The sequence below is a fragment of the Macrotis lagotis genome, chromosome X, assembly GCF_037893015.1.
Source record: "Macrotis lagotis isolate mMagLag1 chromosome X, bilby.v1.9.chrom.fasta, whole genome shotgun sequence".
Classification (NCBI taxonomy): domain Eukaryota; kingdom Metazoa; phylum Chordata; class Mammalia; order Peramelemorphia; family Peramelidae; genus Macrotis; species Macrotis lagotis.
The window spans coordinates 22,411,665-22,430,862 of NC_133666.1; the positions used below are offsets into that span (position 1 = coordinate 22,411,665).

The 19,198-nt window shown below is 37.5% G+C and overlaps 1 protein-coding gene across 3 annotated transcripts in view; it reads right to left on the bottom strand.

Moving 5' to 3' along the window:
* TENM1 (teneurin transmembrane protein 1) overlaps nt 1-19,198 on the bottom strand; it is a 1,637,812-nt gene that overhangs the window by 1,441,161 nt on the left and 177,453 nt on the right. The window lies entirely within an intron of this gene.

Sequence of the window (19,198 nt, forward strand, 5' to 3'; positions counted from 1 at the left end):
TCATATAGCTCACAGGAATAAGGAAGTCATACAGTCCCTTTGTGCTCTACCATATTAGGAAGTTTTGAGATCAGTTCTCAGCACTACAGTTTGATGATGTTTGTCCTTTGTTCTTGAAGAAGACCATGACACCAGGGAGGTGATACCATGGCAAGAACATGAAATGGATTTGAACAAAGGGTGCTGTGCTAAGTTATCAGTCTCGCTGTCTCCTCCAGAGCCATCTGGGTCCAGTGGCCAGATAGGAATCAGGATGACTGGAGATGGTCCTGGAGGGGAGGCAATCAGCGTGAAGTGACTTGTCCAAAGGTCACACAACTAGTTAAGTGTCGAGTGTCTGAAGCTGGAAAAGAACTCTCATCCTCCTCACTGCAAGGTCAGTGCTTTATCTACTATGCCATCCTAGCTGTCCTAATAGGAGACATTCACAAGTTAAAGAACATTCAGAGGAGGGCAACCTGGATGGATCATCAAGAGTGTTGAGGCCACGTTATATGAAGGCTAGTTGAAGCGACATGAAATGGTGAACTTCGATAAGAGAAGACTGAGGGAAGATATAGCATCTATCTTCAAGTATGAAAAGCTATCACATGGAACAGGGATTGGCTTGGTTCAATCTGGTGAGTAAAAACTGGAATATGTGAAAATTGAAAAGAAGTCAATTTCAGTTTGATGGCCAGAAAAAAAAAAAAACTACCTAACAATGACAGCTCTCTCCCAAAGTGACATCAGCAGTCTCAAGATGGTGAGTTCTTCTTCACTGGAGGTCTTCAGGTAAAGGCTAACTAACCTGTTGGGAACAGTACTAAGCAAATATTTTTTTCAAGTTTCGATTGGAGTAGATGGCCACTGAGATCTCTTTCAACCTCCAAATTCTCTGCTTCAGAATAGTCTCAGAATAGACTTCAGAATAGTCTCCTAGCCTTTGTTCCCTTTCATTTATTCACTCCTAACCATGTTTTCTGACATAATTTTTAAGGTCCTTTACTTTGCATTGAAGTCACAATACATACAGAAAATGCATTTTGAATTAGGTTGGAGGAACCTATTATTTCCTCATAAAATTCTCTATCTCTTCATTCTGCACAATGGATGTTTGCAAATAAACTGCCATTAATGTCATGGTTCTCTTTTTGCTTAGTTTATCATGAGCACTGCAAGGTAAAATGACCAAATGTTCTTACATTTTTCTTTCTTTAAGAGCTTGCCAATGCTAAAAACATCTTCACTTATCAGTCAAATGTTGCTGATGAGAGTTTCCATATGTACCTGCTCTAGTCCCCTGTTTCAGGGCCTAACAGAACATTGTTGGCTTGGTGAAACATGCCAAAGCTTGGACCCTGATGCAGAGTTTTTGAGATGCTTAGAATTATCTTCTCACCACAATGAGACACTGGAGGAGGATGCAAACCACAGTAATTCAATAAAGTCAATGTGAACAAACTCATTCCATGATACCTCCAGTCATCATATAAAAAGATTAAAGAGGCATAAATCTCCTACAGCCAAATTAGTTACTGGGACAGAAAAGATACTCAAGAGTTTGCTTTTATATAGCAGCAGGGGACTATTTCCCTGGTAGGCAGAATGAAGATTATGCTATTTTTACAAACTCATTAGGCAAATGTTACATTATGATAAATTATACACTAAGCATTCTCCAATATGAGGAGGAAAAAATAATTTACCTACCCACTTCTCCATCTATTTATGGGAATGTTTGGCCACTACAGTAATTCTGTTTGGATACTGTTTTAAATTGGGTTTTGGTGACCAAGGAAAACATTCAATTTAATGTTCCTAAGCACATCCATCAACAAACATTTATTAAGCTCCAACTATACTCTGTTTGGGTAGCAAGGTGGTGTAGAACACCAGTCCTGGAATCAGGAGTACCTGAGTTCAAGGGTAACCTGAATCACTTGGAACTTACTAGTAGTGTGACCTTGGGCAAGTCACTTCACCCTGATTACCTGGCATCCATAACCCTCTCCAGTTGTCCTGATCCATATCTGACCATTGGATCCAGATGACTCTGGAGGAGAAAGTGAGGCTGGTGACATGGCACAGCACCCCCTCGCTCAAATCCCATTCATGTGCTTGTCATGGCATCACCTCCCTGATGTCATTGTCTCTGAGAACAAAGGACAACAAAAGCAACAACAGGTACCATATAAAGTGCTGATAATACAGACAAAGGCAAAAAAATAGTCCCTGTTCTCAAAAAATACATGACTGGCAGATATATCTACCCTGTCTTGACCACACCTTACCTTTGCCCAGTAGTTACTGGCATCAGAGGCATTTAAAAAAATTCAGAACCTTTTAAAAATATCACTTCAGTTTGATTCCAAAGTAACAGAAGCTGTGGAAAGCAAGAACAGTTTCAGCAATTTTAACTTAGGGCCAAATTGTTCTTCCTAAATAAAGCACATTTCTAGGTATAGAAACCTAAACTTTATTGAAGAGTTACCAACTGTCGTCTGTGAAAAAATCATGGAAAATGGAAATGATACTGTAGGATGAAGAGCATCTAATGTTTCAATTCTCAGGAAAAGCAACAGGGGGGGATGGGAAACTATAATCGTCAATCAATAAACTTACCCATAATTCCAAGTAAAATTTTAAACATCATTGAGGGAATGAGATATAATCATTTGAAAGGAAGAATGTTTTTTTTTAAAAAGTACCAGGTTTGACTTAATGAAGAGGTGAGCTTCTTGAAGGCAGAGTCTGTTTGATTTTTCACTTTGTATTTCCATCATGTGCTAAAGTAAATAGCACATAGTAGTCACTTAAATGTTTACTAAATTTGTTCGACTAATCCAACTTCAGGCCACCCCCTCAACTATTTTTATTTGGATTAGAACATCCATTAGTAGATTAGGATAATGCTACTGGCATGGATTAGTAGATTGCAGGGACACATTTGGCAAATTCTCTCTCATGCTATTCTTACGAAGGAGGTGCAGAGATGTAAGCTAATTAATAACACAGGTATGTGGATTTGTAAATGGTTGAACTAACAGTCAAAAGAGCAATATGTCAACTTGAAGAGCAGTCTCCAAAGGAATAGCAGTGATTTGTCCTTCCCTCTGGGGTATCAAATTTGAAGATGGCCCCAGACTGAGAGGAATAGTTAACAAAATAAATGACAGAGTCAGTAGCAAGAAAGAGCTCAATAAGCTACATGGATAGGTCTAACAAACACTGCCAAGAAAATTAAAGCACTATCAGTCATTACAAAATGACTTGTTGTGAAGTGTGAATTTTAATTGTGAATTATTTGTGAAAGGGGCTATTTTTTTTTTTGCTTTTATTTGTATTATCGGTCCTTACCCAGTACCTGACATATAGGTAAAGCTTAATAAATGCTTGCTAATTGACTTGCTTAGGAATAGTAATCAAATGTTTTCCTCGGTCATCAAAAATCAATTTTGTAATTTTGTGAATTATATGTAATTTGTGAATTTTTACACTTCACAACTGGGGAATTATTATTACTAATCAATCAATTTCTTTAGCATTCACTATGTTCCAGGCATCATATTGAGAATACAAGATGAGGTAAAAGTTGGTTTAAGGAGAACCTTCTTTTTTTTTAAGGAGAACCTTCTAATGGGAAATATAACATGTAAATAGATATATACCAATAAGTTATGTACAGAAAAAATAGGAAATAATGACAAGAGGGAAGGCATTGGAAAAGGTTTCCAGTAGAAAGTGGGATATTGGCTGAGACAAAAGAAGCCAAGGGAGTCAAAAGGTAGAAATGCGAAGGAAAAGCATTGAAGACTCGGGAGATAGCCAGAGAAAATGTCCAGAATCAAAACATATTATGTTTTATCAGAGAAAGATCCAAGAGGTCATTATTATTGGATGAAAGAGTACATATTGGGGAGCAAGGTAATCAGACAGCTAGGAGACAATTAGGTTATGAAGTGTTTTGAATGACAAACAGGATTTTATATTTGCTCCCAGAGGTGATAGGGAGCCACAGTTTATTGAGCAGGGGGAGTGATATGGTCAGATCTGCACTTTAGGAAAATAACCTTGGTGGCTGAATAGAGGATGGACTGAAATAGAGAGAGAGAGAGAATTAAGGCAGGCATATCCACTAGCAGGTTATTGCAATAATCTAGCAATGAGACATTGGAGTGGCTGCTTTGTTAGAGGAGAGAAGTCCGTGAGAGATGCTGTCCAATTGAATTACTTTTCCCTCACCAGTTACAGAAGTTTTGTGAAATTTTGTTTTTTTATACAGTAATGGAAATCTCGATGAGAGGGAGACTAGCAATATTATATTTTGGCAGGAGTCTTAGGTCACATGTGGGCTATCAGGAGAGAAGTTAGAGAAAGCAAGGTGGGATGAAGCCAAATCTTCATTCTACCTTTCCCAGTGTTTTGTCGAGGCTTGACATTAAACTCCGATAATGAAGAGAAAACACTTTTATTCTTATTCTGCCTCCTCTTCCCACCTGCACTGAATGGCCTCTAGCTTTAAAATACCTAGAACTCTGTCCAGTATCAATTACAGGTAAACATAGGTTTCTGAGAGCAACCTTCCAAATGAAGTACCATATATAGCATCACGTATATGGGGAAATGTCTTCTGATTTTTCAAAAACAAACAAAGCAGTCTACAAAGGGAGATCTGAACTGCCTATATTTAATTGTGATTTTTATTTATTCTTATTATTCTATCTATGCAATTTCTTTTCAACACAATGAATACTAATTTCTTACTATAGATCTTTTTAAAGTTTTGCTTTTGAAATTACTGTACAATAAAAAGAACAAAATAAGCATCTTACATTTGAAGAGTCCTATGTGACCCAGTGAACACTGGAGCCTTTCACTTAATTTCCCTAGATAGCTCTCTTTACAATCATCAACTATATTCTATCCAAATTGGGAGCACCTTGGTTGTGTTCTTGCTTGGCAGAGGGCCTAAAAGACTTGGAGTCATTTTCAAGAAAGCAAACATTGGTTGCTTCTGAATATTTCCACCCAGATTAAAGGCCTACCTCACCTCCAGTAGACCATATGGCTCACCAGCCTTTTCTAAACACTTTGGTTGCTTATGATACTTGGTTATTTTTATCCAGTCTGTCTCTTTTCATAAAGGGAGTCGATGTGAATTTATTGATATGACTTTATAAGTAAGACCCTAAGGGTATATATTTGTCATCTGTCATTCTCAATGTTGAGAGAGAACCATCTGAATTGAATGTGAGGAGGTAGCTATCTTTGTACCTATCACTCAGGGTAAATACAGATGTCGGCCCCACGTCAGTGCTTCAGAGCCTAAAATCCCCAGGCTGGAAGGCACCTTGAGGAGCCTATGATCAGAGGCAGGGCTGTTGTAGTCAAAAGAAATAGGTACTCCCTGTAAACAGTGAAATTTCATTAGCCTAAGGATTATTTGATTTGCAATATGAGAAGAGAACGCAAGTCCTAATGCTTTAAGTTGAACATTTTTTCTCAGAGTCCAGGTTTGCAACTGGACATAGTATGATTCAATACCTAGAAAGCTGGCCTAGACACCAGGAGTACCTCTGTCTCAAGCTGACTGTATGACCCTGGGCAAAGCACACTTAATAAAAGATTCTGGCTATTATAGCGAAAGAGTTTCCCAATCCAGAGTTCAAAGGTCTGGTACTTATTCCTAAAGGTCAATGCATTTCCTGTGCAATGTTTAAGACATCTGGAACAAGAAACTACTCTGAAATAGGGTTAGACCCTATGTGGAACACCAGAGCTTCTACTGAGTAGATAAAATACCTACTCCTCACTGATATAGGAGGGAAACCACATTCAAGGTCAAAGATTCCCATAGCATCTAGAAGTGACCAGTTCTGTTTCCTATCAATCAAGCTAAGGGGGCCTTGGGGTGGCAATGATTCTGGAAAAGGCAAATGAGAAAGATGCCTTTGCACAATACTTCCCTTACAAGAATAAACATAATGTGCAAGTCATATCATCATGTATATGATGACATGGTCCTCTTTGATCAGGAAGGACACTGTACTGGCACCCCTTCTCTCCCATCTCTCTCAATGATTTCATCAACTCCCCTGGGTTTAATCATCATTTCTATGCATATGATTCTTAGATCTATATATTCAGATAACCAAGAACAAGTCTCTTGCATGAGTTCCACTCAGAGATCACTGCAATTCCAACTGGATGCTTCCAGAGATATCTTGAATTTGAACTCCATGTCATGGCATAGCAAGAAGAGCTCTTAATCTAGGCAGAAGATTTAGGTTCAAATCCTACTTCAGATACTTACCTACCCATGTGAATCCATACAGTTCATTAAACCACTCTGATAGATACCCTATATGCAAAATGAGGAGCTGACTCAATGAGTGTAAAGGTCCCTTCTGGCTTGAAGCATGATTCAATGATACATAACCACAAGGTTTTGTGTCCAAAACAAACTCATGATGTTTCTCTCCAAGCTCACTCCTCTAATTTCTCTCTTTAGTACAAAATCATTCTTCTAGTCACTCAGACCAACCTCCAAGTCATTCTCAACTCTTCACTCTCACTTGCTCCTCAGAACAAGTCAGTTTCCAAATTTTATCAAATCTATCACCACAACATCTCTTGGTATCTGATCCCTCCTTTCCACTAATATAGTGACCTCTTCATCTCTCATCTTTACCATTACAAGAGTATAGTAATTCATGTTCCTGCCTACAGGCTTCTACTCCAATCCATCCTTCACACAGTTGCCAAATTGTATTTCCATACCAAAGGTCGGGCCATGTCATTTCCCTGCTTAAGGAAGCCCAGCATCCCCCAGGACCTTCTGTGATAAAATACCTTCTCCTCTGGTATTTCAAGCCCTTCAAAACCTGGCTCCAGTTGATTTTCACTTACTTAATGAATGTAACTTTCATTTATGCCATCTTCATTTAGGTCAAACGTGTTGCTCCCCATATCTATCTCTATGTCTTTTCTATGTCTTTCACTCAGTGACTTCCCTCCTTGGAGCATACTCCTTTTTTTGACTTATACTGAATTTTTCCCCTACTTTCTTTCATTTCTCAACCCAAGAATTATCAAATCATGCATATGGCTTATCTGAATTCCTCACAATTGCTGGTACCATCCTCAACCCTTACAAAATAACTATGTATGTATTTATGTATGTATATATTTTGTAATTCCTAATCTGTGAACATGAAGCCTCTAGGAGTACAACATAAGTCCCCTGAGGGCAGATAGGGACTGTTTCATCATTAGCCTCCATATCCCCAGGTCCACAGCCCACACTATGTGTTTAATAAAAGTGAGTGTGCATGTGTGTGTATGTGGATAAGTGTATTTAAATTGAGCAAAAAGGTAAGTTTAGACTGTAATTGGCATTGGGGAAGTGGAGGACCCAGGTCTCTGAGCTCACAGATCTATCCAAGTGTCAAAGCAGATGGGGCAGTGTGGCATGATATGATATAATATACTCTAAGAAGAAAGAGCAGCAAGAAAATATAGAGAATGCTAAAGAACCCACTCGAAGGATCTGTCTTGTCTGTCACAGGCATACATGATCAGGTTGTACAAAGGGAAAAGAGAGCAGGAAAGCTGGTCCTGTCTAAAAGACAGTTTCTACTTCCAATAGAGCCTTTCTGCAGTAAAAGATTTCCCAGTTCTTGCTTATAAATTATGTAGTGTGGTATATAGATTTATGAGAACACTTTTAATGTATAATTAATTGTGAAACTGATTAAACATTTATTTAATTAGATTATAACACAATAATTTAGCAATTACATTAAAAGGTGGATAAAACAAGACACAGAAAAAATATGACTGCTTTCCTAAGGCTGTATCTGCCAAAGGGATGTTTCTAAAGCTTGGGGCTGACCATTTCATTCCCCTACCCACTAAACTCCACCGCTTTCCTATTATCTCCAGGATGACAGTGAAAGCCCAGTTCTTCCCAACTTGACCCCTTCCCACAATTTCCTCGCTTCCACAAATTCTGTGATCTAGCCACTCTGGTTTATCAGCTCTGTCTCATACATGACACTCTACCTCCTATGTCTCTGCATTGGCCATCCTCCATGCCTGAAATGTTAGCTCTCCATTTCTTAGAATCCTAGGCTTTCTTCAAGATTCAGTTCAAATTCCACCATCTGAAGAAAGCCTTTCCAACAGAAGTATGCTGGAAAATAGTTTAACAACTGGCTCTGGAGAGGAGAGGGGAAGCGCAGAATAATATACATGACACACTTTTAATCTTCATATGCATTATTAATATCTTCTCCATACCTTTTTGAAGTCCAGAGACGATCGATAAACCAACTAATCAGAGTCCTGATCTGTAGCATCTGCCAATTTCTGAAGTATAAATGCTCATGGTGAAAATTTACCAAATGGCTCTCTTGAGCCAGTAAGACTTGGCCGCTGCACACCCTTGCCACAGTTGAGTTAGGCTACTTACTGGTTTGCTTTAAAGACTTAGAGGTCCCAGAGTAATATTCTACTTTAAGTCTGTGAATGTTGGTAAAAAATAAATCTTAAAAATATGTCTTGTAGCCATTTATGTATGCATCTACACAGCTGGTCCCAGTTGATGCTATCAAAATCACAATCGAGAGGGGATCAAATTACTAAAATCCCCCATCTTGCTATTGAGTGAGATAGAGGCTCTGGAGCTCTTCCAGTCAATAAAACCGTGTTCTTTTGTAAAGTTATTCATGTTTTCCCAAAGACATTGGAAGCCCCACACTAACCATTGCAAGGCACTATAAATTCAACAAACATAAAACTAACAGAAATAATTAAAAAACTCAAACCAGATGTTAGCACTGAAAAAGCAAAATTGAAGAGTTCTGACCTTTCTGTTTTCAAAGGCGAAAATAACTTTCATGTACCAATAGAAGCCACTATGGACATAGGAGCATAAATTTCAAGCAGGAAGGGACCTTGGAGATCATCTAATTCAATCCTTCACTTTATGGATGGGGAAACTGAGGCTCAAAGAGTGGCAGTGACTTGTCAAAGCCCACACATACATGAAATACATGTGAAAGATGTGAATAAAGCCATTAATCTCACAACTACCTGGCTCTGTTCTCTGTGGCCTATATCACTTGTACTTCAGGGGTCATTTAACCTTCCCCTTCCCCTTCTGACTGTGGAACTCAATCTCCAAATTTCTTAAATGAAAGTAAATTTTTCTTGTGAAAAGCATGTACTTAAAAGATATGGTGGTGTTTTTAATTTTAATAATACCTCTTTTTTTGCTACTACCCAGGAATAATGATATAGAAACCTAAATATTTTTACTGTAACTAATCAAATCCATCTAACTCAAACTTTGCATCTTGAAATCATGACCAAAGAAACCAAATTAGGAACTCTGCATTTCAGATTCCTCCATATTCCTCCATTTAATAATAGTGTTTATATTCTGCTTTAAGGTTTATATAAAGCACACTATGTATGTTAGCTTATTTGATCCCCACCACAACCACGTTAATTGGGTAGATGCTATTTTTGTTACATCCATTTTACAGATGATTGAAACTATGAAGCGATTTGCTGAGGGTCAGTCAGCTAGTGTCTAAGACAGAATTTGAAATCAGGTTGTGCTGATTCCATGTCTTGTCATCTTATCTACTAGGCCACCTAGCTGTTGAAACTAATTTCTTTCTAAATAGCAAACATTGTAGTTTCTATTCTATTCAATTAAGGCCAACCCTTAATCAGATCACTGCCCTGTCATGGTGGAATGTCTTGTGTAACTCAATGAATCTATGAACTATGCTGTGCCAGGTTACTCAAGGTGGATAGGTCATAGTGGAGAATTCTTAGAAAGCAAAATGGCTGTCTAATGAGGTTTTAGAAATAGCTGAGGAAAGAAAGAAAGCAAAAGGTAAAGGAGAAAATGATAGATACACTCAACTGAATACAGAATTCCACACAACAGCAAGGAGAGATAAGGCTTTGGGCTTTTTTTTTTTTTGTTTTCGGGGGGGGGGTGTTTTTTTTAGGATTTTGCAAGGCAAATGGGGTTAAGTGGTTTGCCCAAGACCACATAGCTAGGTAATTATTAAGTGTCTGAGGTCGGATTTGAACTCAGGTACTTCTGACTTCAGGGCCGGTGTTCTATCTGCACAACCTAGCCGCCCCGAGATAAGGTTTTCTTAAATGAACAATGCAAAGAAAGAGAAGAAAACATGAGAATGAATAAAACAAGAGATGTCTTCAACAAAATTATAGATATGAAAGGGAAGTTTCAAGCAAAAATGAGTAAAATAAAAGATAAAATTTGTAAGGACTTAGAAGAAGCAATTAAGAAAAGGGGGCAAGAATATACAGAAGAATTACACAAAAATATTTTAAAGTGACTAATAACTGCTATGCTGTGGTTACTGATCTAGAACCAGACATCCTAGAAATGAAATGAAGTTGGCCTTAGGTAGCAATACTAATGTAAGGCTAGTAGAGATGATGGAATTCCAGCTGAGTCACTTAATTTCCTAAAAGATCATGCTGTTTAAGTGCTATACGCAATATATCAGCAAATTTGGAAAACTCGACAGGGACCACTATGTTGGAAACAGATCAGTTCACTTCATTTATATTAAAGAAGGGCAATGCCAAGGAACGTTCAAATTACTGAACATTTATAATTATTTCACATAGCACAAGGTTAAGCTCAAGATTCTGCAGACTAAGTTTCAGCAAAATGTGAACTGAGAACTACCAGAAGAGCAGCCTAGTTTTCAAAGAGGCAGAGGAGCTACAGTCCAAATTGCCAGTATTTGCTGGATTATGGCAAGAGTAAGGGAGTTCCAGAGAAACATTCGCTTCTGCTTCATTGACTACAGTAAAGTCTATGTGGACCACAACAAAATGTGGTGAGTCCTCACAGTGATAGGAGTACCAGACCATTTCCCTTCTCTCTTGAGGAATCTGTTTGTGGGTCAAACATGTTGCCTTAAGACTGTAAAAGGTGGGGCAGCTAGGTAGTACAGTGGATAGAGCCCTGGAGTCAGGAGGACCTGAGTTTAAATCCAGCCTCAGACACTTCATAATGACCTAGCTGTGTGGCCTTGGGCTTAACTTAACCCTATGACCTTATTAAAAAAAAAAGAAAAGACTGTAAAAGGGGCATGATAAAGCTGTATATTGTTGCCTTATTTATTTAACATATGCAGAGTACATCATGTAAAATGCCAGACTGGATAAATAAAAAGGAGGAATTAAGGTTGCTGGAAGACATATTAACAGTCTCAGATGTGAAGCTGATATTACTGTGATGGCAGAAAGTGAAGAGGAATTAAGAAGTCTCTTGATGTTAACAACAACACTGTGAGATGATCAGCCATGATAGAAGCAGCTCCTCTCAGCAGTTCTGAGAGCTAGGACAGACAACCCGATTAGATCAACTATGGACAGCACTATCCCTGTCCAGAGGAAGAAAAACAAAACACAATTAGAAAACAAAAAACCCAACCCTTTAGAATCTGATCAACACTTTATAAAAATGATCTCTTATGCATCTCTTTTCCTTAATCCTAATTCCTCATACTGAAAAGGACTAATCTCTAAACATGTTTATCAAAAATATGTATACCCACTGATAACCTGACTGTTTGCCACTGAGGGAAGGGGGGGGAAGGAAGGGAGGGTGGAAGAAAATTTTTAACTTAATATACATATGCATATGGATGAAAAAAATAAAAATGAAAAACAAATGAAAAATAATTCTCTTGATGAGAGTGAAAGAGGAGGGTGTAAAAGGTGTCTTGAAGCTTAACATCAAAAAAAAAAAGATCTTGGCAATCGGTCTCATCACTTCCCCACAAAAAAAAGGGAAAAGGGAAAGAAGCAGGGTCAGATTTATATTTTTTATTAATTTTTTTAAATTTAAGACAATGGGGTTAAATGACTTGCCAAAGGTCACACAAGTAGCCAATTATTAAGTGTCTGAGGCCGAATTTGAACTCACGTCCTCCTGACTCTAGGCTAGTGCTCTATCCACTGTGCCACCTAGCTGCCCCCAGATTTTATATTTTAAGGCTCAAAGGTCACTGCAGATGGTGACGACAGTCATGAAATTAGAAGTTGCTTGCTCCTTGGAAGGAAACTTTTCACAAATCTGGACAGCATACTGAAAAGCAGACATCACCTTGCCAAGAATGGTTATGTAGTCAAGTCTATGATTCTTTTTCCAGTAACAATGTGGGAGTTGGTCTGTGAGGAAAATTTGAGTGTTGTACAATCGAATCTTTCAAATGGTAGTACTGGAGAAAATCTTTGAAAGGCCAATGGACAGAAAGGTGATCAAATGAGTCAACATATAAAGAAATTAATCCAGGTCTATTTACTGGAAGGTCAAATACTAAAACTGAAGTTTAGATGTTTTGGCCACATAAGGAAAAGACAGAATTCATCGGGAGAAAAAAAAATCCCTAGTGTTGGAATTGAAGGCAAAAAGAAAAAGGGAGTGAAGAGAATGAGAAGTGTCATGGAAGAAATGGACTTGGATAGACTGAGAAATAGTGGAGAACAGAAGGGTCTAGTATGCTATGGTCCATGGAGTCACAAAGATCTGGGCATGATTGAACAACTAAGCAATAACAACATCTTATTAAGGAACCATAATGCTAGGGAAACAAAGATTTGTGACTTAATGTGATAAATACAATCCTTTCCTTTCTTTGTTGTTGAAAATCTTTTTTTCCTTATTCCTCTGTTTTCACAATGTTACTTCCTTTCTGCCTTTGTAAGTTCAATCTAATTACCAGAGCTGAATCTTTTTTAATGACTGAAGCTCCTGTAAGTGCCCTTTAAGTTATCATCCTGAAGATCAATGATCTCTGCCTAAGACTATTGATACAAATGTAGAAGGTGGAGCTGAAGTGACCGCATATTAAGCCTCAGTAATGCCTGTGAGTTCATCTTGTGACTAAATCACTAATACACATATGTGTAAACATATATACATAAGCAAAAATATAATTGCATACATTTGTATATGGATATTTCCAGTTTCCTAAAAGGTGGATACAAGTGAGAAAATCCAGATAATTGAACATTCTAATTACCTGGGTTCTGCCTAAAGCTTTATTACCTCCAGCAATAACCAATGTTATTATTCAAACATCAGAATATTAATAAAATAAATCAGGGTTCACCCACCCATCCCTCCCCTAACTGCCATCTATAATACAAAGGTCATTTGTTAGTGAACAATGTTTGTTGAAACATCATTCTCTAGAAATCACTATATTAAGAATTATAAAAGGAATGAAATTCAAGGGGAAAAATTGGAAGTCTTTTCTCCTGGAAGATTCATAGTATTCTGGGAAAATGGGGAAACTACACATGAAGAAACAAAATCAAACAAGGTAAAATGCTGCATATGTACAATGTGTGTATGTATAAATATAGATGCTCATGCACAAATACATATAAATTGATTTCAGTGCTTCATATGTAGGTCCGTCCTCCATCAAAGGGGATAGCAGATACTTCCATACTTTGCGAATAGTCTTCATTTTTCTTGTGGTTAAAAAAAGGAATTTCTTGTTTATAAGTATGGTGAAACTTAGGCAGAATGACACTTGAACAACAGTCATACTATTACTGAGTCCAGACCTGAAAGCTTTTTATATTATATGTACATATATAGGTTTATCTATATGTGTACAATGTTGTTGTTATTCAGTCATTTCATGTCTCTGACTCTATTTGGAGTTTTCCTTGGCAGAGATATTGGAGTGCCTTACCATTTCCTTCTTCATCTCCTTTTACACAAGAGGAAATTGAGGCAAAGAGGGTTTAGTGACTTACCCAGAGTCACTGAGCTAATAAATATCCGAGCCTGGATTTGAACTTGGGTCCTGCTCTAGGTCAAGCACTCTATCCACTTCACAACCTAGCTGCCTCCATATCAGGTGCTGTTGAATTGTTTCCATTGTGTTCGGCTGTGGTTCCTTTGTGAACCCATGTGATATTTTTCTTGTCAAAGATACCAGAATGGTTTGCCATTCTTTCTCCAGTTTATTTGACAGATGAGGAACTGAAGCAAACAGAATGGACTTGCCCAGGCTCACGTAGCTAGTAGGCATCCGAGGACAGATTAGAATTCATGAAATTTAGTCTTCCTGATTCCAAATTCAGTGCTCCATCCACTGTTCTACTAGATGCCTACATATGTACAAATACATATATACAAAAGAGGGAGACGAGAGGGAAGGGCAGAGGAGGAGGGGAAAGGAGAGAAGAGGAGAGAAGAGAGGAGTCATATAATACACAGAGAGAAGAAAAAGTGATAGAGAACAGAAAGAAAGTGAGATATAACACACCCCACCTCCATCCCCGATGATGAAGGACAAATTGAAGGAGGTTTGGGTGAATCAGAAATGGTTCTCTAGGTAGCGGGGTATGTGTAGAGCATTTAGGAAAGGCAGGAGGTGGAGAAGGCTGGAGGGGCAGTAAATGAGTGGGCTGGGCAGGATGCTATTACTAGTAGATAAATTACAAGAACAAAGATCCTGAGGTAGGGAGGTGGTGGTAGTTACAGTTGGATTATGATTTGTGTGGGTGCAGGAAATTGATAAAAGAACAAGAAGGGTGAGTAAGTGGAATTTGGAGATGGGGAAATGAAAGGATTAAACTAATATGTAGTATAGATTAAGGGGAAAAACTAGGGGTAAATAAACTAAAGTTTAATATGACTTTTTCTACTCACAAATTTTAAAAAAGAGTTCACAGTTGCACTGTGCTTTAATTAAAAGATGTCAAACAGAAAATTACTTTTTAAAAGCTCTATATTATATTGTAAATCGATGAAATCCAAGAAATGTGATTTGCATAATACTCAATCCTTTCTTGTACTTGACTCTGCTTGGAAAAACTGATTTAACTCTAAAGAATTTAACTAATATTATATCCTAAAATGAGTCTTCAATGGCTCTCACAGATCCAATTTTCCAGAGCTATATATCCAGCCCAAATAACTCCCCTGAGTTCCAGTCCCCCATCTCCAACTGCCTAATGAACATTTCAAAGTATCGGTCCTGTAGGAATCCCAAACCCAATATGTTCAAAACAGAATTCATGATCATTTGTCCTAAAATGTACCTCTCTTCCAAAATCCCCATTTTTAACAAGGATGCCACCAACCATCCTTTCAGTTATCCAGTCCCAACCTTGCTATCCTTATCAACTCATCAGTCTCACACCCCAGATATTCAATAGGTTCCTAAATCTTCTTGTTGTTTCTAGCACCACAACATCTCTCGCATCCTTCTATTTCTCTTCATGTACTCAGCACTCATTATCTCTCACCTGGATTATAGCAATAACCTCATTGAACTCCTTGCCTTACATCTCTCCTTTATCTAATCTATCTTCCATATGGCTGTCAGAGTGATTTGCCAAAAGTATTGACATGATGGACTCATCTCTCATTAAACCCCAAGGATCCCTTAGGGTTCAATATAAACCTCTTTGTCATCTATAACTCTTTATGACTTGGTCCATCCTATTTTTAGAGCCATATTACATAATATACAACATCATGCACTCTGTGATTCAGTCATATTGAATTAAGTGATGCTCCTCTCTCACAACCCTCTCTCTCTACCATTGACACGTTTTTCTACTAGGATTCCTCATGCCTAAAATACTTTTTCTTCTCAGTTCCAAATCTTGATTCGCTTCAAAGCTCTGCTCCAGCACCATCATCTATTTGAAGAGCTTTTTGGTTCTCTGCCCTCTTATCATCTCTTTCTCACTAATAGAATGTCTTTCTCCAGGGTTTTCTTGAATTTGCTTTGTGTGTAATTGTGCCTAACATACCCATATAAGCATACACACAAAGACATGTTTAGGTACACACATGGATTCCTCAAGAAGAATTGAAGCTCCTTGAGGGCAGGTATGATTTGGTATATATATTTTTTATATTCTTAGAACTTAGAGTGACTGGAAATCTAAGAGGTGACTGTATATTAATTTTCATTTTAATTGTAATCACTAAATATTCTAGGGATATGTTTCTTGGTGTTTTTCTAGGTTGCAGAACTATCTTCACGTATCTAGAAGGAAAAATTGCCTCCTAACCACCATGATCTTATCTTAGTGAATGTTATCTCTGTGTGCATAGCTCATCCTTGCCTTCTCATCTTGGGTGATTTAGAGTAGTCTCTAAATGCAAAAATTTGGAAGTCTTCCTTTAGATCTTTTGTTATTTTCTGGATGTCAGAGGAACATTTAGATTGTCTACATGGTAGACATTGTTCTGCCACCACAGTTCTTTTCTGCTTTCTGCTTCTATCTTTCCTTGAGGATATCTTTGTATGCAATTAAGGAATAAGAGGATATGGTTCGTAACAGTAAAGATTTTGGACATAGGCATATTCATCCCTGACGCCTAAGGAAATCTTCTAACACTTCAAGCTATCTCAAAAAGGAATGAATAACTGACATCAAAAGATATCTCATCACTGAAGGTAATTAATCAAAAACTAGATGATCATTTTCTAGAAAGAAAATTTTTGTTCTGATATGCGTTAGATTAGAGGCCCACTGAGGTTTCTTTCAACTCTGAAATTCTTAACATGTTTATGAATTTCATATAAATATATAATATTTTATACATATGCATTACATATATTATTGTATATATATATATATATTATATAGACATATTAATGTATACATACTCAGATATGTTCACATGGATATAGATACATATGTAGATATCAGAGAGATAGCTGGATTGATAGACAGATACATAAGCAGGAATTTATATGAGATAAACCAATGGAACTAATAGACATTTGGGATCTTGGCTTCCAGAAGGAGAATGTACTATTTGGATTCAAATGCCCCTGAATTTAACTCACAGCACATTCACTTGCTACTAGAGTCAACATGGGCTAGTAACTTCCTTTATGTAGAACTCAGTGAACTCATCTCTAAACCAAGGTGTTTGTACTGAATAATTTCTAAAGGCCCTTTCAGTTCTAAATGGGTAAACTTTGGATTCTCTGAAAATAATCCCTACATCAATTTAAAGACATTTGGCAAAATATAAAATGTTTAAACAGTAGTCATTTTGTGTTTAGGTAGCAAGTCTAGGTTGGTGTAATATAAAAAACTGATTTAAAGATAAATTTATAATTTTCAATAGAAGATTTCACTTGGTCAAGTCTTTTTTCTAATTCTAGGTCCCTTCCTACTATGTCAGAATAGAATTAAAGTCCTAATTATTCCTCTACAGTAAATAATTCTAAACCCCAAAGTTTATAAATATGATACAGCAGCAAAATTTGACGGGCACAAGAATTGTCATGCTTTGGAAGCATGTGTGATAACTTTGGTTTAATTTGGTTTTGTTTGTGCTGAGACAGAAAAAAAGGCAGGTTATTAATTAGAAGATGGCACCTCCAAGGAAGCATTTATTTTTACTTAATTCTTTGACTATCCACATTGCTAAAAAAAGCCTACATAGTATATGGACTAAATGTGCCATTAAGGTATAAGGATTACCTTTGTGCTTTCCCCTAGGAAAAGTAGAAGAGATAAAAATAATGCTTACCCCAGGGCATACCATATTATCTGAGCACACTGAGCCATCTTCTATGCACACATGTGCTTTGCTACATGATCTATAAACCTCCAAGGAAACTAAAGGTCTAGAGATATACTATACTTTCTTAGAGTTATCTGACCTTGGAATGAAGAAGTAAATCTTTCAATTTGACAGTTGTAATCAAATCCTTCTGCTCTTAAATGTTCCTACAGTAAGTAAAATAATCAAGGTGGTTGACAAGGAATTTGTATAGGAGTCAAACTCTTGATATTTTGCTTTTCAGAGTGATTAGCCCCTAGGCTAGGGTCACATATCTAATGTCATATTAACCAGCTGGTGCCATTAAATTTCACAACTAAAGGTACAGATTGTAACACTCAACTAACTCTGGCAGCAACAATGAGAGAATGTGGATAAATAAATGTCAAACTGTCACTCACCCTCAGGAGAAATAAATACAAACAGAAACAAAAATATTCAAGTATAGAGCTTGATAATGTCGGGTCACAAGCAACAGTATTATTTTTATAATACAGCAGCAATATATTACAAATAAATTGGTAAATTGACATTTTCTGGGACTTAGGAAAATTTCATACTTGCTAATGAGGAACTCAGATTAACTATATTTCTGTTGACCATCATGAGATGTTTCATACAAGTAATACTTTCTTCTTTTTAACTTGTTGATGTGGGGGGAATGGAAAGAAAAAAAATCATAGGGTAATGAAGGTGGTTAGGGAACAACATATATTTGTCAAGTTAAAAAATTATAACTGATCTTTTATTCAAACTATTTTTAGAGCTCAACCTCCTTTTATGAACAGTTCAAATATAACAGTGATGAATATTTTGGGTATCACATGTTAGCAAAGACATTGATAAATTGGAGAGTATCTAAAAAAGGGCAATCAGGATTGTAAAGGGTCCTGAGTGGGTGGCATATAATTATCATTTACAAGAACTAGAAATGTTAAGTGGGGAGAAGAGAAAACACATGTGTACATGTGAGGAGAGTGACGGTGTATATTTAAGAATGTTACATCTGGACTTCCGGCCAAGATGGCAGAGAGAAGACAGGGAAAGTGCTGAAGTCATCTGATCATCCCTCATATATAACATGAAACAAATCTCTTAACAGAAATCCAATCTATGAAACCAAGAAAGAGAAGCTAGGAGAAGAACATCTACCTCAAGGGATGTCTTCCAGGATCAAGGTTTGTCTTCTGGACTCTGCCAGGAGCACAGGACAGGGTGAGAGTCTGAGAGCTGGATTTGCCTGATCAGCCACAGAGGCATTGGTTGTGGCACTGATAATCTGGAGCTTGCCAGCAGGGCTGGAGTGTGAGTTCCAGTGTGGGAAAGTTGCAGACATTGATCCCTTGGCTCCTCTGGTCTGGATACCTTCCTTTCAGTTGAAGCCTCTTCCCAGTACAAACACAATTACAGGCCACCTCTGCCCCAGACTCAGTTGAGATCAGTAGAGCTCCCTAAACTGTGAATAGGGAGAGCAATTTCCTTGCCCTAGGGCAAAGCTCCCCCCATTGATCAAAGATAAAAGAATTCAGCAGCTTCCAACACCCCTTCAAGGTCAATGGAGAGGGCCTCAAATCAAGGTCACAGACA